Consider the following 17,976-nt stretch of genomic DNA (forward strand, 5'->3'; position numbering starts at 1 on the left):
CTCCTCCTCAATGAACTGGAAGTGACTTTCTGGTCCCCGGCAGTGCTAAATTCAGCCATGTTGCTGCCAGAGGAGCTGACTGACCACAGTACTTGCTAGTAGCTGCTGAGGATTATAAGTCACGCTTGAGGGGGACAAGCCACTTATTTAGGCTTTGATCTCCAAGAAGGAGTGTGTTCACTGTCTGAGTCCAAGAAACAGGTAACTAATGGATACCCCTGCCCCACCCACACTACTGCAGTGAGGTCCTAACCCAGGTCACAGGAATAAGGCCGGATCTCAGAGACACTCCCCTCCCGGATGTGGAGATGACTTTGTTCACAGACAGGGGTAGCTACATGGCGGATGAAAGGATGTATGCAGGGACTGCGATGGTTTCTCCTGAGCAGGAACTCTAAAAAGCGGCCCTGCCACACATCTCTAGGAACAACAGGTATGTCTTTGCTACTCTTCATATACATGGGGCTATTTATTTTTTTAAAAAGGGGGCTTATTAACAGCAGAAAAAAAAATTTAAAAACAAAGAAAAAATACTAGCTCTCCTCCAGACTATTTGGGACCCAAAAGAGGTTGCCGTTATGCATTGCTCCAGCCCTACCAGAAAAACCAGATTATTCAGAGGAAGATTTAAAAAATTTACAAAAATGGACTAAATTAAACTATAAAGGGGATTGAGCTAAGGCCAGGACAAAAAAAGTTAATTCCTCCTCAAAGACTAAAAAAAAAAAAAAAAAAAAAAAAAATCAGGGTACTCATTTAGGGACACAGAAACTTTAAAAACTCATGGGCAAGCAATTTCAGGTATCTAAATTAGGGCATATGTCTCAAGATATAGTTAATAGATATGCTCAATGTCAGACAGTAAAAGCGGAAAAACTAGGATGGAAAAAGAAAAAGAGAAAGAGGTAAAAAACCTCTGAAATAAAATCATATGTTAGTTTTTGTAGGTACCTCTTCAGGCTGGGTAAAAAGTTTTTCTGCCAAGCATGGAACGGCAGAAATAGTAGCCAAAAACTACTAAAAAAATAATTCCTAGGTTTGGGTTGCCTGTCGCGATTGGGTCAGACAATGGCCCAGCATTTGTGAGTTCAGTCTCACGAGCATTGGCCAAGGCCGTGGGCACTGATTGAAAACTACACTGGCCCGAGTTCCGGACAGGTAGAGAGAATGAGCCGGACTCTTAAAGAAACCTTGACAGAGTTAATTCTGAAAATTGGCGGTGGATGGATGGATCTCCTTCCCTTTGCTGTCCTTAGGGCGCGATGTACACCATACTTAAACAAGGTTACCCCATTTAAAATAATGTTCAAGAGACCCCCTCCACTCTGCTCATGGCTACAAAAGGTTACCCTAACAAAAATGACTGATCAGTCTGTATTCCAGTGACTACAGGCACTACAGTATGTCTTAAAAAGAGCCCATGCAGGGATCCAAGCTGTCTACACTGAGATGGAGACAAAGGTGGAACCACATCCTTACCAACCCAAAGACTTGGTTTGGATACGCTGCCACCGAGTGGAAAACTTGAAGTCTCATTGAAAGGGACCGTTTACTTCATCCTAGAGAGGACCCGAGGGATTCCAACATCTTGCTGCAGAAATAAAATGGACAAAACCTGCGGTTCCCATCCTAATTTCAGCACTAACTGATTCTTTAAAAAGTAAAAGAATTGACTAATCTTGAAAGAAAAGGGGGGGATGTTGGGGTCGATTCCACATTAAAACATGTTAACCCCCTAGGGCCTGCCTGGGCCTACTTAGCCATAGTGACTCCACATTGGCTAGGTAGACATTTTGTTGTTTAATAAAAGCCTCAGCAGTTACTGCTTTTGGTTCCAAGTAACTGTTACTAAAACACAACACCTAAAACAAGGTAACTGTTACTAAAACACATACCTAAAACAAGGCCATTTTGTTGTTTAATAAATGCCTCACCAGTTACTACTATTGGTTCCAGGTAACCGTTACTAAAACACACAGGCAGGAGACATCCAATCAGCCAAAGCCACATATGCAAATGTCTGTGATTGTACCCTATAAAAACTAGCCTGTAAGACCAAGTGTCATCGCTCTCTTCGGAGGTGGCCCTGGCCGGTCAGTCTGACTTCTAATGCTTGGCATAGAATAAAGCTTTACATAACTTATACTTTGTCTCAGCCTCATTTCCCTGGCTAGTCAGTCTAATAGTATTTACTCACTTACATTTCTCTGTCAATACTTCTTGACTTTATCTATGAAAGAACTTTTCATTCATTTTTTTCCTCTAAATCTCCACTAACACTATGTCAAATTAAACACAAACACACATATACATTATACACACTATATCTTTGAGAACTTATGGAAGAAGGATCATGATCCAATGGATATATGAATTGACAGCCTCTTCAGACACACCATTTTGACATTTAACATTTATAGTGATGCATTCAGAGTATTGTACTTCTCCCTTGTGAAGTGGGAGGAAATTTTGGTTTATACCTGGAATTATCCAGTAAAGTCCATACTCATAAAATATCCATTTTATGTAAGTCTAGGAATCTTGATGCAGCTCATCAATCTGCTCCATTATGTCTTGCTCCATCAATGTAAGGAGAAATTGAGATATAGTGAGTCAATCAGAAGAGGCTAGATCATGCAATGGTAACAGAAACTCAAAATCTGGGAGCCTACCAACACAAGGTTTTATTTCTTGCTTCTGCTAGGAATTCACCATGTGTTGGTCAGGAGCTCAAGTCCAAAATAAATTTGTATTTAAAGACCCAAGCGAAAGGAAATTTCACCATCAAGAATGTTCCTGATCCCTGTAACAGGAGAAAAAACAACAACAAAAAAGCATTGGTTCTTCTTTTACTGGCAACTAAATAATCCATGCCACAGGTAACACTACTGTACATCTGACCTAATCCACTGGCCACAACTTCCACAAGATCCCACAGAAATGCAAGGAAAGAAAAACAAAATCCTCCATGCATCCAAAAGGATGATAAGAGAGACATACACAGACATTGGAAGTCACTACCATATAACATAAGTTAGAAAATCTTGGTCTTGGGATGGTCTTCTATTAGTACACATCCCCAGATGAGGTTTATATATAAACCCTATAGGTGAATGATGTGCCAAAGGCTCAGAAAGGAAGATGGTCTCATTAAACAGCAGGTATAAATTCCTAAAATCAGATCAGTTTGATTATCATGAAATATTCTTTATCAATCTATAATGTTTTCAAACAACATGTTCAGGCAGTCACATACACATATATATCAGGATCTCAATTATTCCTTTTGCCTGTAATCTAGAAATCTACTGTTTAATGAATGTGTGATACCATCTTTATGTTTGGATTAAAACAGGCCTGATTTTTTCATGCAGTTTGTATTTACATGTTATTATCAACAATTACTAACACAAAAATCACTGTCATATTTTATTGTTGTGTTTCACACTTCCTTCAATTTGGGCTACAATTCCCTAAATGTTCCTTTTCCTGCTAGTCTTGCTCTTCAGACTTTCCCAAGTATTGCCTCTGGTGTTATGCTTCTAAAACACAGCTGTCATCTTATAACTGCCATGCTTACTAGCTTCCCATGATTTCTTATAGCCTTGGGGAAATCTAATTAGGTGTTCCCTAATCACCTATCTCCCCACTTTCCTCATTCTACCATCTGCCTAGAAACTCTACAAATAGAGGGGATCTATGATTCAATCTAATCTTTCTCTTTTCTCTTTGATCATGCCATGTTTTTCTAGAGGAAGGCAGTATAAAGTTACTGCTATTTGAAGTTTCTAAGCTTGGGGCAGTTTTTTTTTTTTTTTTTTTTTTAATTTTTTTATTTTTATAAACATATATTTTTATCCCCAGGGGTACAGGTCTGTGAATCACCAGGTTTACACACTTCACAGCACTCACCAAAGCACATACCCTCCCCAATGTCCATAATCCCACCCCCTTCTCCCAAACCCCCTCCCCCCGGCAACCCTCAGTTTGTTTTGTGAGATTAAGAGTCACTTATGGTTTGTCTCCCTCCCAATCCCATCTTGTTTCATTTATTCTTCTACCCACTTAAGCCTCCATGTTGCATCACCACTTCCTCATATCAGGGAGATCATATGATAGTTGTCTTTCTCTGCTTGACTTATTTCGCTAAGCATGATACGCTCTAGTTCCATCCATGTTGTTGCAAATGGCAAGATTTCATTTCTTTTGATGGCTGCATAGTATTCCATTGTGTATATATACCACATCTTCTTGATCCATTCATCTGTTGATGGACATCTAGGTTCTTTCCATAGTTTGGCTATTGTGGACATTGCTGCTATAAACATTCGGGTGCATGTGTCCCTTTGGATCACTACATTTGTATCTTTAGGGTAAATACCCAATAGTGCAATTGCTGGGTCATAGGGCAGTTCTATTTTCAACATTTTGAGGAACCTCCATGCTGTTTTCCAGAGTGGCTGCACCAGCTTGCATTCCCACCAACAGTGTAGGAGGGTTCCCCTTTCTCCGCATCCTCGCCAGCATCTGTCATTTCCTGACTTGTTGATTTTAGCCATTCTGACTGGTGTGAGGTGATATCTCATTGTGGTTTTGATTTGTATTTCCCTGATGTCGAGTGATATGGAGCACTTTTTCATGTGTCTGTTGGCCATCTGGATGTCTTCTTTGCAGAAATGTCTGTTCATGTCTTCTGCCCATTTCTTGATTGGATTATTTGTTCTTTGGGTGTTGAGTTTGCTAAGTTCTTTATAGATTCTGGACACTAGTCCTTTATCTGATATGTCGTTTGCAAATATCTTCTCCCATTCTGTCAGTTGTCTTTTGATTTTGTTAACTGTTTCCTTTGCTGTGCAAAAGCTTTTGATCTTGATGAAATCCCAGTAGTTCATTTTTTCCCTTGCTTCCCTTGCCTTTTGCGTTGTTCCTAGGAGGATGTTGCTGCGGCAGAGGTCGAAGAGGTTGCTGCCCGTGTTCTCAAGGATTTTGATGGATTCCTTTCGTACATTGAGGTCCTTCATCCATTTTGTGTCTATTTTTGTGTGTGGTGTAAGGAAATGGTCCAATTTCATTTTTCTGCATGTGGCTGTCCAATTTTCCCAGCACCATTTATTGAAAAGGCTGTCTTTTTTCCATTGGACATTCTTTCCTGCTTTGTCGAAGATTAGTTGACCATAGATTTGAGGGGTCTATTTCTGGGCTCTCTATTCTGTTCCATTGATCTATGTGTCTGTTTTTGTGCCAGTACCATGCTGTCTTGATGATGACAGCTTTGTAATAGAGCTTGAAGTCTGGAATTGTGATGCCACCAACGTTGGCTTTCTTTTTCAATATCCCTTTGGCTATTCGAGGTCTTTTCTGGTTCCATATAAATTTTAGAATTATTTGTTCCATTTCTTTGAAAAAGATGGATGGTACTTTGATAGGAATTGCATTAAATGTGTAGATTGCTTTAGGTAGCATAGACATTTTCACAATATTTATTCTTCCAATCCAGGAGCATGGAACATTTTTCCATTTCTTTGTGTCTTCCTCAATTTCTTTCATGAGTACTTTATAGTTTTCTGAGTATAGATTCTGTGCCTCTTTGGTTAGGTTTATTCCTAGGTATCTTATGGTTTTGGATGCAATTGTAAATGGGATTGACTCCTCAATATCTCTTTCTTCTGTCTTGCTGTTGGTGTAGAGAAATGCAACTGATTTCTGTGCATTGATTTTATATCCTGACACTTTACTGAATTCCTGTATAAGTTCTAGCAGTTTTGGAGTGGAGTCTTTTGGGTTTTCCACATATAGTATCATATCATCTGCGAAGAGTGATAATTTGACTTCTTCTTTGCCGATTTGGATGCCTTTAATTTCCTTTTGTTGTCTGATTGCTGAGGCTAGGACCTCTAGTACTATGTTGAATAGCAGTGGTGATAATGGACATCCCTGCCGTGTTCCTGACCTTAGCGGAAAAGCTTTCAGTTTTTCTCCATTGAGAATGATATTTGCGGTGGGTTTTTCATAGATGGCTTTTATGATATTGAGGTATGTGCCCTCTATCCCTACACTTTGAAGAGTTTTGATCAGGAAGGGATGTTGTACTTTGTCAAATGCTTTTTCAGCATCTATTGAGAGTATCATATGGTTCTTGTTCTTTCTTTTATTGATGTGTTGTATCACATTGACTGATTTGCGGATGTTGAACCAACCTTGCAGCCCTGGAATAAATCCCACTTGGTCGTGGTGAATAATCTTTTTAATGTACTGTTGAATCCTATTGGCTAGTATTTTGTTGAGTATTTTCGCATCTGTGTTCATCAAGGATATCGGTCTATAGCTCTCTTTTTTGGTGGGATCCTTGTCTGGTTTGGGGATCAAGGTGATGCTGGCCTCATAAAATGAGTTTGGAAGTTTTCCTTCCATTTCTATTTTTTGGAACAGTTTCAGGAGAATAGGAATTAGTTCTTCTTTAAATGTTTGGTAGAATTCCCCCGGAAAGCCGTCTGGCCCTGGGCTTTTGTTTGTTTGGAGATTTTTAATGACTGTTTCAATCTCCTTACTGGTTATGGGTCTGTTCAGGCTTTCTATTTCTTCCTGGTTCAGTTGTGGTAGTTTATATGTCTCTAGGAATGCATCCATTTCTTCCAGATTGTCAAATTTATTGCCGTAGAGTTGCTCATAGTATGTTCTTATAATAGTTTAGAATAATTGGGATTCCAGAAGAAGAAGAAAGTGAGAGGGGAGCAGAAGGTATACTGGAGAGAATTATTGGGGAGAATTTCCCCAATATGGCAAAGGGAACGAGCATCAAAATTCAGGAGGTTCAGAGAATGCCCCTCAAAATCAATAAGAATAGGCCCACACCTCGTCACCTAATAGTAAAATTTACAAGTCTCAATGACAAAGAGAAAATCCTGAAAGCAGCCCGGGAAAAGAAGTCTGTAACATACAATGGTAAAAATATTAGATTGGCAGCTGACTTATCCACAGAGACCTGGCAGGCCAGAAAGAGCTGGCATGATATTTTCAGAGCACTAAACGAGAAAAACATGCAGCCAAGAATACTATATCCAGCTAGGCTATCATTGAAAATAGAAGGAGAGATTAAAAGCTTCCAGGACAAACAACAACTGAAAGAATTTGCAAATACCAAACCAGCTCTACAGGAAATCTTGAAAGGGGTCCTCTAAGCAAAGAGAGAGCCTACAAGTGGTAGATCAGAAAGGAACAGAGACCATATACAGTAACAGTCACCTTACAGGCAATACAATGGCACTAAATTCATATCTCTCAATAGTTACCCTGAATGTGAATGGGCTAAATGCCCCTGTCAAAAGACACAGGGTATCAGAATGGATAAAAAAACAAAACCCATCTATATGTTGCCTCCAAGAAACACATTTTAAGCCCGAAGACACCTCCAGATTTAAAGTGAGGGGGTGGAAAAGAATTTACCATGCTAATGGACATCAGAAGAAAGCAGGAGTGGCAATCCTTATATCAGATCAATTAGATTTTAAGCCAAAGACTATAATAAGAGATGAGGAAGGACACTATATCATACTCAAAGGGTCTGTCCAACAAGAAGATTTAACAATTTTAAATATCTATGCCCCCAATGTGGGAGCAGCCAACTATATAAACCAATTAATAACAAAATCAAAGAAACACATCAACAATAATACAATGATAGTAGGGGACTTTAACACTCCCCTCACTGAAATGGACAGGTCATCCAAGCAAAAGATCAGCAAGGATATAAAGGCCTTAAATGACACACTGGACCAGATGGACATCACAGATATATTCAGAATATTTCATCCCAAAGCAACAGAATACACATTCTTCTCTAGTGCACATGGAACATTCTCCAGAATAGATCACATCCTCGGTCCTAAATCAGGACTCAACCGGTATCAAAAGATTGGGATCATTCCCTGCATATTTTCAGACCACAATGCTCTAAAGCTAGAACTCAACCACAAAAGGAAGTTTGGAAAGAACCCAAATACATGGAGACTAAACAGTATCCTTCTAAAGAATGAATGGGTCAACCGGGAAATTAAAGAAGAATTGAAAAAAATCATGGAAACAAATGATAATGAAAACACAACGGTTCAAAATCTGTGGGACACAACAAAGGCAGTCCTGAGAGGAAAATATATAGCGCTACAAGCCTTTCTCAAGAAACAAGAAAGGTCTCAGGTACACAACCTAACCCTACACCTAAAGGAGCTGGAGAAAGAACAAGAAAGAAACCCTAAGCCCAGCAGGAGAAGAGAAATCATAAAGATCAGAGCAGAAATCAATGAAATAGAAACCAAAAAAACAATAGAACAAATCAACGAAACTAGGAGCTGGTTCTTTGAAAGAATTAATAAAATTGATAAACCCCTGGCCCGACTTATCAAAAAGAAAAGAGAAAGGACCCAAATAAATAAAATCATGAATGAAAGAGGAGAGATCACAACTAACACCAAAGTTTCTTAATCTACACTAGTAACTGAGGAAAAGGGCATAGAATCAACCAGTTCAATTCTCACAACTGGTTTTTCTCACCTGTAAATTGGCACATCTTTGTAAAGCTTTGTAAAAATAAATGCCATTTTTTTAGATAACTGGCTGAAATTTGGTACATAAAAGATGCTTCACAAATGTTAAATACTTTTTCCTCTTATGCATTTCCTATTGCTCAAGTATTTATTATTTCCTCTCACCCTTTTTTAACTTACAGGGGGTCTTTTATAGAACATATATTTAAGAACAAATGTTCTACGAGGAACTACAGACAAACTTGAGGTTTTCGTATGACCAACAGTATGCCATTTACAAACATTTTTAGAAAGTAAAACTAAACAATAAAGTATACAAAAGATTATCAACAGCAAGTGCTAAGGGCAAGTAAATTGCTTAATTCAAAATTTAGACCTATGTTAACCCATGATATTTTTGCCATTATCAATAATGGGTTGCCGTTGTTAAGAAAAAAAAAAAAAAGGATCTTATCAACAAGTTCACATAAAGAATGCAATGTACTGAAAAGTGCTCATATTTAACAATTTCAAAGAATGCTAAGAGAAAACATGTATTATGGAGTGATTTACAAGAAATGTATGGATATGTTTTTATAAGCCTTTCTTCTAGTGCATTTTGATGTTCATGCAATCAATCTACTTTAGCACTTAGATTATTCCTTTGTTCTAATATATTCCATTATTATACTTTCTGAATTACACATCTGTCTTTTTTGTTCTCTATATAGTGCATAAATTGTTGTGAGGTTTAAAAATCCCAATTTGTTTTTCCACAGCATGATTCGCTGATGAGTAAAAAAATAAAGAAAGGAAACAAGTGACATGAGCAAATTCAAGAGAATTTGAGGATTGATTAAATGTGGGGAAGGGTATTAGGGAAAAACAAGGTTAGAGTGTTAGGAAAAAACTATTTGTTTTCTGGTGATAGGAGTTGATGATTAGTTGTGTTAAGATAGTGTCTATAGGGGTGCCTGGGTGGCTCAGTGGGTTAAGCATTTGCCTTCAGCTCAAGTCATGATCCCAGGGTTCTGGGATCTAGTCCCACATCAGGCTCCCTGCTCAGCGGAGAGTCTGCTTCTCCCTCTCCCTCTGCCTGGCACTCTGTCTACTTTTGCTCTCTCTCTCTCTCTGTCAAATAAATAAATAAAATCTTAAAAAAAAAAAAAGATAGTGTCTATGATGATGAGGGACAGCATTTTGGTGGCTTCCCAAGCTCATATAGCAATATTAGGTGGGTAACTTAATGAAGAGGATTTCATGTGAAATAAAGGGAAAAATGAGGAAGAAGATAAGAGTACAATTGACTCCCTGAACAATGCAGGTTTGAATGACACAGCTCCATTTATATACATGGATTTTTAAAATAAATACAGTACAATATTATAAATATATTTTCTCTTCCTTATGATTTTCTTAATAACATTTTATTTTTCTATCTTTATTGAGAATACTGTATCTAGGACATATAACATACAAAATGTGTTAATTAACTGTTTTTTAATCAGTGAGGCCTCTGGTCAGCAGTATGCTATTAGTAGTTAATATTTTGGGGAATCAAAAGTTATTTTCCAACTACATGGGGGTTGGTGCTTTAATACCCACATTATTCAAGGGTCAACTGTATTGTGAAGCAAGAGAGATGCTTATTGTGAATTAAATAGACTTGATAATAATAAAATGTCAATAGGAAAAACAGTCCAAGGGAGGAAGAGTGGAAGTTGTTGGAAAGAAATTGTCATGTCTTTAGGGGCATCCATGTAAAGTCCAATGGTCTGTCACCTGACTTCTCCCTTCTATACACCTATGATGAGTTTTGTGATATGTCAGTTGCACTGGGCTATGGTCCCCAGTTATTTGATCAAATGCTTAGGTAGGTGCTGCTGTGGAAAACTGTGCATATATAATTAAAGTTCCTAAATAAGGTGTATTATCCTGAATAGAATGAGTGGGACTGACTGAATCAACTGGAAGGCTGATTACTTCTCCAAGGTATAGAAAAAAAAAATCCACCTGTGGATAGCAGTCCTGGACCATGCCTATGGAGTTCTACCCTACTTAAAATCTTACTCTTTTGTTTATGGACAGCAGCTTCAGCTTGTGTCATGGGTTCCAGACTGCCCAGGATCTTCCCTTCCAGACTGCCTGCCCTGTAGATTTTGGACTTTCTTATCCAGAACTCACCATCACACAGGCTGATTCCTTTTGTTACATACATTCCTTTTGTTTTATATGTATACACACACACACACACACACACACACACATTCCTTTTGTTTTATATGTATACATACACACACACACACATATATACATATAAACACACATACATATGTACATATATCTTTGTTTTATGTGTGTGTACATGTATAAAAGCAACATTATTATATATAATTATATTATATATGCTTATGAAATATATGATTTATATACACTTTATACATATGATATGTATCATGTCAAATATATGCATGATGTATTATAGCACACAAACAAATGATGATATGTATCATACCAGTTCTGCTTCTTTGGTTGAACCTGACTGGTAATACATGCCCTCAGGTTCCTTGGTCCCATTTCTCTCCATCTTACTCTTAGGGTAAAACCACCACTCTAGGGGTACCTGGGTGGCTCGGTTGGTTAGGCAACCCCTTCAGCTCAGGTCATGATCCCAGAATCCTAGGATCAAGTTCCACATCAAGCTCCCCACTCAGCAGGGAGCCTGCTTCTCCCTCTGACCCTCTCCCCTCTCATGCTCTCTCTCACTCTCTCTCTCCCTCAAATAAAATAAAATAATCTTATAAAAAAACACAACTCTAGTTGAATCAATACTCAATCAACTCTAAAACTAAGGAAATCTAGAGTCTCAAAAGATATCTGAGGAGAGGTCTACCTAATAGATTAGAGGTAACAAATAATAGATAAAGACATTTGGGACTTACGTGTTCTTTGCAAATAGAACCCAATGATTAAGATTCTCCCTATAATGGAAAGCTTAAAGTTGCCAAAACCCAAAATTAAGGAATATTTCTATTGGTAGCTATATTGCTTAAAAATGTTTAGAATAAACATGATAGAAAGTTAAGGATTCAATAAATTATCTTTCTAACAAGCAAATAGATCTTCCTAGACAACAGAACCTTTATTTTGTTTATTCTCCCTCTCACCTTACCAACAATCTAGTTACTGGGCTCTGAGAAAACCTTACCTATGAGTTGGCTTTCTAGAGCTAATACTTAAAAGGTACAGTAAAATAAAAATAACGTATCCAGAATATCTGCATTTCTCTTTAATGAATGGAAAGCTTAATCAGTCTTAATCAAGATGCTATAATTATTCATGCTAATGTATGAATAACCAATCATAGGATTTGCATAAAGCCAAATAAATGAATCTCTAAAAGGAGAATTTCAGAATCAGCAATTAAGTCAATTCCGGGTGGGTGAATAATGTGTAAAAATTACATGGGTAGTAGAATGGCTCTACACCCAGAAATAATTATGAGTTTAGTGAAAGCAAAAGTAGATACACAATTATATGAGAACCATATATTCAAAGCCCAAGGTACCTTCTCTATTAAAAAGTCCTACTTTCTCTTCTACCTTGATTCATGGTGAAATGACCCTTCTTTATTGGAACCAGGTTGTGTTGACAATGTGATACAGTTCCCCTGGGATCCTAAAGAAACTGCTTTTGAATGTTGCTACCTTGCTCCTCATTCTTTTGCTCATTTGCTGAAATTGTCACTCTTTAATCATGATGCTTTAGCCTTGAGGCCCTTGGCCCAGGCCTCTGTCCTGAGTCCAGAAAACAACCCAAGAGCTCTGAAAGAATGCCTTACATTCCTTGCCATGACATAATGCACTTAAATAAAATCTAGCATTATTTTAATGATGAAAAGACAAGCTCATTATTAATAGATTCTCTATTATTTAAATTTTATTAAATTTGAGGCAATCACCTAGCCCATAAATAGCCCAGTGGAAGCAGCATAAATATGGTTAACATAACTTTGGTGGCTCAACTACCAATGGGCTCCATTTAAGTCCGTTTTTGCTTAATCTATTTAATTTTTCTTCTCTCTCTTGAATTAAAAATATGCCAGACTAAGCTCAGTAATTAGTATGTCTTATTTTATTTATTTTTATTTTATATTTGCTTATTTTATTATTTGCTATTTTAAAGATGATCTTTTTTTTTTTAAAGATTTTATTTATTTATTTGACACAGAGAGAGATCACAAGTAGGCAGAGAGGCAGGCAGAGAGAGAGGAGCGGGAGGCAGGCTCCCTGCTGAGCAGAAAGCCCGATGTGGGGCTCGATCTCAGGACCCTGAGATCATGACCTGAGCCAAAGGCAGAGACTTTAACCCACTGAGCCACCCAGGCACCCCTTAAAGATGATCTTAAAATGTACAACTCCTGGGGGCACCTGGATGGTGCTGTCAGTTAAGAGCCTGATTCTGGATTTTAGCTCAGGTCATGACCTCAGGGTCTGAGATAGAGCCCCATGTCAGGCTCTGTGCTCAGTGGGGAGTCTACTTAAGATTCTTTCTCTCCCCCTGCCTCTGCCCCTCCCAATCATAGTGTCTTTCTCTCTCTCTTTTGCAAATAAATCTTTTAAAAGTAATTAAAATAAAATACACAACTCCTGAATGGAATATTTGTTTACCCTTTGTAAAGTTTTATTTAAAGAGATTTTATTCCAATAGTCAGACAGTGTCCTAGATAGACTCATTCACTGAAAATCTATTAAAAATAGATTTTTTATGAAATGTACAAAATCAAGCAAACAAAAAATAAACAAGCAAAAAACAGACATCCCACTACCTCTAATTGGTTTTGTTTGCATGGAGCAGCAGTGCTATCCAACTGGGAGAGAAGAAACCTAGGTTCCAGTCCCTACTCTGTTTGGAGGGCAGGGTTAATCAGGTAGCTTGCATTGGTCTCTATAAGATGATGAGGCTTGAGAAATTAAGCTGTGATATTCTTTACAGGCTTAACATTTATGATATATGGAAATTCACTAAAATAGAAAGTGCAAAAAAAAAGTTTCAAAAATAGCTACTTATCCAACATTTTCCAAGCTCATAAATTATGTTCATGGAACATTCTGAACATCAAGATGGATGTGTTCCTCAATGTATTTCAGAATACTAATCTGACACAAAGAAAATGACTGCCCCATCATACATTACTTGACTCAACCAGTGAGCAAACGAAGCTTCTAAAATTGTCTCCGTCACACTCAAATACAACTAACTAATTTACTGGATGAGCAAATCTCCTCTTTCCAGTTATTAAAACACTGCTCAGTGCTTTTTTTCTTCCTTCCCTTTTTTTTTCTCTTTCAAAGTAAATTGGCTCCTCTAACGCTCTTTCTCTAAGATAAAATTATAAAATAACCATCTTTTAAAAAAGCTACAATTTATTAATTATATCAGCCAAAATAATGAGATTTGAACCAAATCAATGAAGAAGCCAAGAGTTAATATACATATAGTTCTTTTAGTTCTTCTCAAGTGAAAGTACTTCAAAAGTAAGAGCTTCAGCTTTCATTCAGTTCCAATATGTAAAGAAAGAGCTTGGAAATTATTACTCCCATCCTTAGAACACAAAAAAAGTTGAAAAAACTGAAAATAACTTTGCTCAGATCCATCAGAGAATTGAAGTCATATGACGAAGTGCCACCCTGATATCTTGAAAGATAGGTGAACACAGAAAGCTTCAGCTGAAACAGAGAATCACACTAAATTTCAGCTTACGTGGACCAGAAGTATTCAGAGCTATAAACCGATAGGAAATCTTAAATAGTTATTTCAATAAATTGTTGGAGGTTCAATTCGGAGTAGCTCAGGACCCAGGGTACTAGTCTTCAGGAAGACCTCAACAGTTTTTATAATTTTTTTTTTTTTTCAGAAGCACTGCCAAGTTCTCATGACATAGAGTTGAGAAAAATCTGGTGTTTCTAGCAGATGAAGAAGAAGAGTTAACATTTTGAAATATTGTGGAGAGCATTCTCCATAACAAAGGTCTACTCCCCAAGGGAAAAGACAGCCACATCCTTATTTTGCACTAGGGGAAGAGTTATTATCCCACTCCAGTGCCCAGGAGAGTTCCTGACTTACTTTAAAAGAGAAGTAAAAAAAAAAAAAAATCTGTGACACACTTATAAAGGTCATAGTCCTGGGACACAGACCCACTAAAAGACTGAGATTTAATTGTAAGATTATAGAATGCTTCCCCCTCCTTACAACTTACCAACACATCAACAGGGATCCAATATGATAATAGTGAATTAAAACTGAAAAAGCTGAAAACACAGATTCCATTTAACAAGTTGTTAGGGAAACCAAAGGCAACAGAGCAGAAAAAAAAAGAAAAAAAAACCCAAGAAAACAAAACAAACAAACGAAAACAAAGACTGAAGAAAACTGAAGCTTCTGAAATGTTAAATACAGTCAACTTCTAGCTAGGTTAACACACAATCTATTTACCTCACTTCTTGTTACCCAATACATCCTTGAAAGGAAAATGAAAAAAAAAAAAAAAAAAAGAAAGGAAAATGAAATGACCTTTTCTTCTATCTACTGTCAATACTTCCGGCTACCAAATGTGGGTTTTCCCCCCATACTGACTGATCCTCTAATACCAGCCAGGTACCCTACAATTCAGTTCTGACACTCTAACTGGAGTTAGTATCAGATTCCATGGCTTAAGAGATCAGTCTCACATGCCTGTCCTCACTTCAGGTGCCAATCACAAATCCTAGGTTGTCACCTATACTTTTGACTGACTAGCTATAAATTGGGGTTCCCTTGACCCCCTCCTTGGATTTGATAATTTTCTAGAATGGCTCACAGTACTCAGAGAAACTTTTTTACTGGTTTATTCTAAAAAGGTATCATTTAGGAACAGCCAGATGGAAGAGATACATTGGGCAAGGTAGAGAGAAAAGGGTGCAAGTTTCCATGCCTTCTCCAGGCATGCTGCCTTTAGTATCTCAATGTTTTTATCAATCCAGAAGTTCTCCAAAATTCATACTTCAGGGACTTTCATAAAGACTTCATCACTTAGTAATGATCAATTATTAATGCAATCTCCAGCCCCTCTCCTCTACTTGACTTAACAGACTGAAAGTTCTGTTTCTTAAGCAGCTCCCATTCTGAAGCTATGCAAGAGCCCAGTAAGAATTTTCTTGTAGGACAAGACATTCCTATCACTTAGGAAATTCTCATGGATTTGGGAGCCCTGTGTCAGGAAGTGAGATCAAAAACCAATTAGAACAGGGGCTCCCGGGTGGCTCAGTGGGTTAAAGCCTCTGCCTTTGGCTCAGGTCATGGTCCCAGGGTCCTGAGATCGAGCCCCACATTGGGGTCTCTGCTCCGTGGGGAGCCTGCTTCTTCCTCTCTCTCTGCTTACCTCTCTGCCTACTTGTGATCTCTGTCTGTCAAGTAAATAAATAAAATCTTTAAAAAAAAAAACAAAGAAAACAATTAGAACAAAAGATGCCTCTAGCAGCTCTATTGCTTACAATATTACAACGGCTTTAGGAGCTCTGGCCAGGAACAGGGATGAAGACCAAAATATACATTTCTTATTATAAATCACAATATCACAATCACTTTCAACTTTCAAGAACAACAACAAAAAGTGCTAAAAGAAAAGAAAAACAGAGTCTGAAGAAATAAAGCAAGTATCAGAACCAGACTCCTATATTATGAAGATTTGGGATTATCATATAGAAAATTTATAATCACTATGTTTAATATGGTAAAAACCCTAATGGAAAAACTACTCAACATGCAAGAACAGATGAGTAATGTAGTAGAGTTGGAAACTAACAGAGATTCATGAGAAATGTGAGAAATGAAGGAACAAAAATTAAGAATGCCTCTGATACGGGGTGCCTGGGTGGCTCAATCAGTTAAGAGTCAAACTCTTGGTTTCATCTCAGGTCATGATCTCATGACCCATGAGATTCAGCCTCCAGTGAGGCTCCACACTCAGCTGGGAGTCTGCTTGAAGATTCTATCCCTCTGACCCTCCCCTCTCTCTGCTTTCTCTCTCTCTGTGTCTCTCTAAAGTAAATAAATAAAACTTTTAAAAAAAGCCTCTGATGGGGTCATAAGTAGACTGGGCACAACAAAGGTAAGAATCAAAGCTCTTGGGGCACCTGGGTGGCTCAGTTGTTAAGCATCTGCCTTCAAGTCAGGCTATGATCCTAGGGTCCTGGGATCAAAACCCACATCGGGCTCCCTGTTCATCTGGAAATCTGCTTCTCTCTCTCCCACTAACCCTGCTTGTGTTCCCTTTCTCGCTGTGTCTCTCTGTGTCAAATAAATAAAATTAAAAAAAAAAGAATCAAGGCTCTTTAAGATATATCAATAGAAAATTCCCAAAATGAAATGCACAGAGAAATAAGCATTTAAAACAATAAAAACAAAATGAAACAAAAAAAATCCAGGATAAAACATCCAAGTGTTAAAGGAAAATATCAAAAGGTGTAACAAATGTATAATTAGAATACTAGGAGAACAAAGAAAGAACAGAGAAAATGTATTTCAAATAATGTCCAAGAATTTTCCAAAATTAATGGTAGATACCAAACATATAGATTCAGGAATCTCACAAAACACTAAGCAGGAAAAATAGGAGTAAAATCTAAAAAGAGGCATATTCTATTCGAAATGAAAAAAATTAAAGGAAAAGTCTTAGAATATGGTGCAGTTCTCAGAAAAGTTTGGTAAATCTGACAGGGAGTCCTTGAGCCAAAGTCACCTGTTACAGGAGACTTTGGCTTATGTCTTCCATATCTTCCAAGAATAGGGCTGTTTTGCATCCCTGCCACACTCAGTATTCGGCTGATCAGTCCATGAAATGAGAGGCTTCCATATAAGCACAGTGATTAATTTCAGAATATAGCAGCTGGAGTAACAGGTCAATTATACTTCCTGTAGCTAGAAAACTGAGAGGCCACTTTAATGGCTGCCGCACTACACAGTGATTAAAATGTTCAGTTCACTAAAAAACATACAATTCTAAAAATTTATATAAATTATTTCTCATAACAGATAAAGAAAAAAAATCATTGAACAAGAGAAAGATATATCTATCATGTAGATTTTACCACACTTTTAATTACTGATAGGTGAACTACATAAAAACAATCACACAGGAGCGCCTGGGTGGCTCAGTGGGTTAAGCCTCTGCCTTTAGTTCAGGTCACGATCTCAGGGTCCTGGGATAGAGTCCCGCATTGGGCTCTCCAATCAGCGGGGAGCTTGCTTCTCTCTCTTTCTCTACCTGCCTCTCTGTCAAATATCATATAAATCACATTTTCTGGCAGCAATGCAATTGAATTAGAAGTCAATAACTAAAAGTTAAAATATTAAAATAAGAAATATTGGAATTTTAAAACTTCTGAATAATCCATGAGAAAAAGAAGACATTATAAAG

Source organism: Mustela putorius, unplaced genomic scaffold, assembly GCF_011764305.1.
Source record: "Mustela putorius furo isolate JIRA1106 unplaced genomic scaffold, ASM1176430v1.1 tig00003834_pilon_pilon_pilon, whole genome shotgun sequence".
Classification (NCBI taxonomy): Eukaryota; Metazoa; Chordata; class Mammalia; order Carnivora; family Mustelidae; genus Mustela; species Mustela putorius.